We start from the raw sequence: 7,525 nt of genomic DNA, 5'->3' as shown, positions 1-7,525 counted from the left end.
CAATTTTAGAAAAATGGCTAAATTTAATATTTCTCAAGTTGTTACATTTTGTGGTGTACTGTTAGACTTAGTTGTTCCACTTGTTGATTATAGGATAAAGTTAATTGGAGCAACTCATGTCAAGCATCCCAAGAAGAAGTTACATGATCGTGATAAAGTACAAAGTGATCTTGCTTATTTGTCTTTCATTGAAGATTTGGATTCGAGGACGAATCCTTTTCAAGAAGGGGAGAATAATAGGAACCAGGACACATGGAACCCAATAAGGGTCCATACTGTGGTCATCACAAGGCCTATCACTACATCCTTAAAGCATCATTGGTGGAAGAAACAAGAATGCCCAAAAATAATTCCATTTGATAGAGGAAAGAATTATAGTGGCCCATTTCAAGTGATATCACAGATTGAAGACAATGCTTATAAGATTCGAGGTCGAATCATTTTTAAAGAAGGGGAGGATGATGTGGCGCAACATAATGAATATCCATTGATAGTACCAATTGGGCCAATCACAAGGCCCAAGTCCAAACAATTAAAGCAAATCTTCATTGGTGATGTTCAAAGATGGTGAAAATCCAAGTCAAGCCCAATTGCAAAAGATGAAGAAGAACTCAAGGCTTTTAGTGCTAATTTTGGGATTTAAATTAGGCCCAAATCAGCCCTATTATTTGTGTTCATCATTATTTTAAATTGTTTGGCATGAAAGAGAAAACACTAGTTTGTATTTAGAAAGGATTCCTTAAATCCCTTTCTAAATAGGACTATATTTACTTGCTTTTTAGATTAGGTTTAGGACTCTTTTTCCAATTGTATTTAGGATTATAATGATGTCCCTATACCTATAAATAGGGCACAATCATATCAGTTTAGGGAGGCTTTCATTCAATAAAATTCTTAAGTTTTTCTTTACACTTGTGTAAGAAACCTTATAGCTAATTGTGGACTCAATTAGTGGCTAGTCGTGGACTCAACTAGCAAATTGATTCGTGGACTCGAATCAATCTTCCTTTCTTCAACCTTAGATTTAGGTTCGTGGACTCGTTCTTGAATCGAAGGAAACTAGATCCGACTCTAGTTGATTGAAGATTGCATCATCGAGGTACTTGAAGCTACAATGGGATTCTTCTAAGTCTTTGAGGATTCGAGACTAAGGGTTTCTTGTGAGGTCTAAGGTATTTCGATCCATCTCTATCCTTACTTTGGGAGCTATCTTAGGACAATACTCCATCTTTATTTGAACCTTGGACTAGGTTCATATCACTTTCGGCATCGGATCCTATTCCATCCTGTGGGAATGACTTCAAAACACACTACAAAGTTGAATTAGCAATCTTGATCACATCCGAGTCTTTTACACATAAAATGATTATAATTGGGTGACAAAACTACACAATATATTCCCATAATTGACCCAAAACTTGACTCTTCTTGGCGCTTATCAAAGTTTTCACACTTAAACCTTGCTTGTCCTCAAGCAAGTATACTATCTAAACTCTAATCACTTAAGTGCCAAGAACAGTTAAGTACTCTTATCAATTGATCGACCAGGTGGTTTATAGGTGTTGAAACAGAGAGGGTGAAATCCCCTACACTATCTACCAAGAATGCTAAGCTCATGCCATTAAATCTGAGGAATATGCTAAGGAAGCAAGAATCTTATAAGGTAGTCTTTATGATCAGAAAAACCATTTTTAAACCTTCCAAGCATGCAACAATAGGGGATTCACCTTCTACTTTATAGAGACCTCAAGCCGATCCCACTAGTGAGAACGATGTGCACACCTTAATCAATATCCAACCTTACACCAAAGCCCCTTTACGTAAAAATAAATAAGGGTAGGGACATGGACCGCTCACCGCCATGGCTTGGGCGGCCACTCTTTCTTCTCAACCCCCTCGGCTATTATTTCGGACGACCCAACTTCACATGGATCTCCATGCTTTTTCGAAGACAGTGCAATGGGTGTCCAAATCCAAGCGGGGCAGCTCACCTCCTCTCTATTTTCCCATCTCCTAGGATCTCTTTGAGACAATCGACTTCACGTAGAGCTCTACGCTTGTTTGAAGACGGTGCAATGGTTGCCCCATATCCTAGCGAGATGGCTAACCTCGGATCTTATCTCTAGAAGTGGCCATTTTTAGCCTTTATTTACAATTCGCCAGTATAACTCCTCATGCCTTTTTTTAGGGGATTGGGGATGATCTCACATTCTCACATTTAAGCTCTTCTTTTGCCCTATGCCCTACCAAGTTAAGTCCAATTTCCGAGCTTCGCTAACCTTATCTTTCTCAAATTAGAGGGTACACACTCCCACTTCGAGAGATCCTTGACGACGGTCCCAACAAAATAAAAGGTGAATATCATGCAAGCACACAAAGATTTGAACCATATTGGTTCCATAGGTTCAAAATTTTAGGTGCAAAAGGCAACTTCCAAAGCATATTTCAAAAATTTCTTGGCACAAGAGCACAAGATTAGAATCCCTCCTAGATAGTATTGACAATGACACGCTCTCTAATTCTTACACCCATTAGACTCAATCAATCAATCAATTCAAGCATTCAATGATCATGTAATGAGCAATGCATCCTTTCCACACTTAGAAGATAACATCGTCCTCGATGTTGCCATGAGGAACGGTGGTTAAGGAGTAGGGTCATCTAAACATTTAACAAGAGTGCCTTTCCACACTTAGTAGTGTTTCCTGGCTTGGACAATTCTATCAAAAACACCCAATTATAAACAAGATCATACGACTCATCATATGTGAAACAAAGTAAGTACGCTCATAAGAAAGAATATTCACAACTAAAATCAATCCATAATGAAAAAGGGATAGAGAAAATATACTAGCATTACAAATCCCTTCATTAACCATATGTGCATACTGTTGCCCTTCAAAATTTCCTACATTTAAAGGTTAGTTTGAAAGAGTAAAGAACATAAGCTCTACCTTTTTCCTCCATTGATGTGTACGTTGCTCGTGGTCTTCACTCGTTCTCTTATTTAGGCTTGGGGTGCCTCCCAAGAGCGCCACGTTTTACGTCTCTGGCTAGATGAGACGTGGAAACTAGCAGCATATTTAAACTACCAAATGTTTACCATGCAGAATTTAAAGAAAAGAAATCAAACTAAACAAAATAAAATATTGTCCACAATTAATCAACAAAATATCACTTTGATCATTTAATTTCGCGGGTTCGATGTCTCCCGATGGGTTGGGTCCTTTCTTCACATTGTCTTTATTTCGCTTGATCTGCTCCTTTGCTAGATCGTCCATCTTTTGCATCTATTCCAGGTACAGCTGATACTGGAAGATTTGCAGGGACTTCCAATCTGTTACTGTGACAAAGTGGCCTGGAATTTCAAAGGACTGAGATGAAGAGATTGGTGCAGCAACAAGTGGTGTAGCTTCTGAACTAGAGAGATTTGGAACAACCGGAGATAAACTTGAATGTGCAGTGAGCAGTGTGGATGAAGAATTGGGGAGTCAAGTGGTGAATATAGCGGTGAAGATGATGCAGAAGGAAGTGACAATGATGGAGAAGAGAGTCCAGCTGGTGATGCAGGAGGTGTATCAGTAGATTCTCTGGTCATCCCTCCAGTCTCTCTTATCCTTGATATGGAGGTAAGTTTCAACCTTGTTACTTCTTCAAGAGACAAAGGAATTATCCGCGCTCCCTGTACTCCGTAGTCGAACCAATGCATTTTCATTTGATACCCCAGGGCGACACATAGACGAGTCACCAAGGGTCCTGCGAATAGTGATTTCACCTTGCTATGCTATTGTGATTGCAACCAACCTTTGCATATTATTCCCATGTTCACTGCTTTCCCATTGTCCATACTCCATAATGTGAATAGATCGGACTTGGAGATCATATCGTGGTTTTCCAGTTTTCCACCCTAAGAATAAGAGATTATTTTCCACATAACTTTAAGATCCTCCCGGAGGATTTGAGAAGCACTAACCCTTGATCCATTCCACTCGATTCCTGGTCTGGCTATCGTTGCCTAGTATTTTCTTAGGGTATCTCGGTCTCCGAAATCACATTTCAGTCTACGATACCAGTGTTGTGTCTGGTCCTCCTCACTATAGAATCCTAAAAGAACACCTAGAGTGTTGAAAGAAATATAGTGGTCTTCGTTGAAAAGTCGGAACCGGATTGTCGGGTTCCTAAAGTCTCTTGCCATTCCAGTTACTTCTAGACTTGCCACAAATTCGTGGATCAACGGGGCGTATGTGTCTTGGCGCCAACCCAAAATAGTACTCCAGTATGGTTCATGAATCAGACGCTCCACTCCGTGCTTGCACTCGAAGGAATCTAAGACATGTAGATCAATGTATTTCCACTGGGTGATCGGAAGTTGTAGGAGATGCTGATATCGATCTCGCATGTTTGGGGTCATTAACAGTACTTGATTTACTACGGGAACCTCTACATATCTCGTTTCCGGATTTTGATTGCTAGGTTCTCCCATCGGAGCTTTTCCTTTTCTTGCCCGCTCCTCACTCTCGCGTGTGAAGGATTCTTTGAACGCCATTTCCTAAAAGAAAAATAATGGCAACACAACACAAGGAAATATTTTCCATTGCAATTTAGAGCTTATCATCATGAAGTGCATTAACAAAGTCTAATATCTTCACATTTCTTTTTCATAACTACCATTCTCCTCAACCTTTCCTTCAATGATTTTTCGATTTCTCACACAACGTTGATCATGTAATATCTTTTCATATTTTAGAAACAATTCCTACTACAAAAGTCAACATAAAGGTCAACTTCATCTTCTTCCTCAAGACCAAGTTGAGGGTGAACAAATAGAGAAGAAACAAATAAACTCAAAATTCAACAAATAGAAGGTTGGAATCAACAATTTAGTACTCAAGAAACAATAAAGCTCCATTCTTTTCTACTCAAACTCCCAATTTCACATTTAAATCCATCAAAACAAGAAATCCCCAAATTTCATATAGGGTTTATCATCAAACATCAATAAGCTTATAAAGTCATGAGATTTCCACAATGTAGCAAGAATACAAGCTTAATCTCAACATTCATATATGTTTTCAAGGCAAAAATGATCATGAAGAATCCTAATGCAATGTAGGCTCATGGAGATATACCCAACAAAATAAGCTCTAGCATTTGAACTATGTAAAGCAAGGGAAGAAAGGGGTTACCTCCTTAGATGACTTGATAAGTGAAATGATCTTGAAAACTTGCAAGAAAGATGACTTAAAATGATGTGTTTTTACCTTAAAGAAGGGTTTGCTCATGTAGGAGAAGGAAATGAGGAAGGGGGTGTTTTAAACTTATTTCCGCGAAATTCCCACGAAGCATCTGGTGTGCGTCCACGAGGCCTCCATGCGTGGATGGTGGCGTGGACGGATACTGGTTTATGTCCACGCTGGTTCCACGCGTGGGTGGACACTAGATTTTGTCCACGCTTCCTCCACGCGTGAAGAAGGCGTGGATGTGCCCGATACATTCTACTTTGGTTATTTTTACCTCCTTTGCTAATATTGATGAATTGTTGATGATTTGTGGTCAAAATATGCCTTCCCGAAAGCGTTATCTGCATCGTTAGCTTAAACGGGGCTTCACGAAGAAAAATAAAATTAGTAAAAATCAAAGAAAACAAAATAACAACAAGAATGAAAGTTCTAAAAGCTAAAAGATAACGTTGGGACTGCCTCCTAAGTGCACCACGTTTTACGTCTTTGGCCAAACGCGGTGTTTCCTATCCTTCGAAACATACCGATTTCGGGACCTTACCAAGCGTCCCACAAACTTTAGCTTCAAGGACCACTTGCGAATGTACAGTGTCCTTAAATTCATAAACGGAGAAAGGGATAGTGGTCGTTGTAAACTTGCCAAAATAAACCATAAGGTTCCTCCTTGTCCTTTCCAAAAGTTGGCGTATCTCCATTCTCTCTTCTACTTCTAGCTTCCCCTTAAAGATTTTCTCGTCTAAAATAACCTTTTGAACAATTTGGATATCATCTGCCATACCTTCTCTGTCTGAAGTTTCCTAAGTTTTCCATATCTTCTTTGCAAGCATAGCATCTTCTCTTTCAGACTCAAATCTTTCATCTTCCTTATCGTCCTCAAACTCGTTGTCGCAAGAATAGAATAACTCATTGTCCTCCTCACTTACCGAATACGCATTACTAAAATTAAGGAATTCACTTCCCAAAAGAGAATCCTCCTTACAAAAGGGATTAAGAATTATACCTTTTCCTGGATCCTCCTCTTCCCACAAGATTTCAATATTATCATCATCCCCACTCTCACATTTGTAATCTATTTGATCAGTCAACACGAGGCTTAAAATTTCATTAAACATTAAAGTTCCACTCCACCTATCTCTTTCTTGCTCATTCTCCTTTCCACACTTAGTACTTTCTTCCATTCCACTCGTCCTTCGCTGTTCAACTCCAAACATTGGGTAGTTACCACTGTTGGTGTAGCCACAGCCGGGTGAGATTCGATTCATGAGTTCCTCTGTCATGGTAAGCAATTTTGTTTCAATGACGTCTAGAGCTCCTTCCTTCCGAAGATCAGTAAGATAGTCTTTCATCTCACTCCGAAGCTCGGCCTTTAGCTTAGCAGTATCCTTCTTGGCAATTTGTATAAACATTTCCACCTTCTCTTTAAGAATTTTGATATAATCATTATCCGGTAGAAATTTCTCTGAAGTTAATCTCGTGGAGGGATATTCTAGGTGAAAATATGGAGTAGGAGATAGTGTTTCCTGAAAGTGAATAGCATGATAGTCTTGTCGAGATTGGAGTGGGGGTGGGTAACAAATGTTCAAGCGATTGGCAGGATAGAAATGGGGTTCATAATCATGTTTGGGTAGAGGTTCATTGAGAGGTAAAGGATTATGTTGGGGGGATTTGATGGGTCTTGCTGGTAGGTCACAATTTGGATCAATCTCCCTCATCATGTGGTACAATTGATTGTTGATATTTTCGGCTATAGAACTCAATGATTCCTCTTCTTTATGCATATAAGGAAAAGTGTTCGGTAGAGGGTTAGGGGTAGAATAAGGATTGAGGCACGGATATGCTGGTGAAATATAATGACAAGGCGATGGGTGAAAATAAGGATATGGATAATAATAGGGGTGATGTTCAAAGGTTTGGGGAGACAAGGTTCTAAGGTGTTGCCCTCCATGGTATGGGTAACCATGTGGATCCTTGTAGGCACTTGTTGGTAAGCTCCTCCAATGATTTTCCATACAATTTTCCTGCACAAGGCTTAGCCAACAACAAATCTTTGCAACTGGGAACGGTTGCACGTGAGCACAGGATATAGAATGATAAATAAATTCACGTTCCAATCAAATAACCAAAAATAAGAAAATAAAGCAAAATAGAATAAAACTATTCAAAGACTCTTAATAAACAACTTCCTAAATATCAATACAATTCAAAAACCGTTTGTCATCCCCGGCAACGTCGCCAATTTGAAGCTTTGCTTGTACAATGGTGAGGTGTAATGAAGGTGGTAAAAA

This window comes from Ipomoea triloba, chromosome 11 (genome assembly GCF_003576645.1).
Source record: "Ipomoea triloba cultivar NCNSP0323 chromosome 11, ASM357664v1".
Classification (NCBI taxonomy): Eukaryota; Viridiplantae; Streptophyta; class Magnoliopsida; order Solanales; family Convolvulaceae; genus Ipomoea; species Ipomoea triloba.
The sequence above is the reverse complement of the archived record's forward strand: the minus strand, read 5'-3'. Positions refer to the sequence as shown.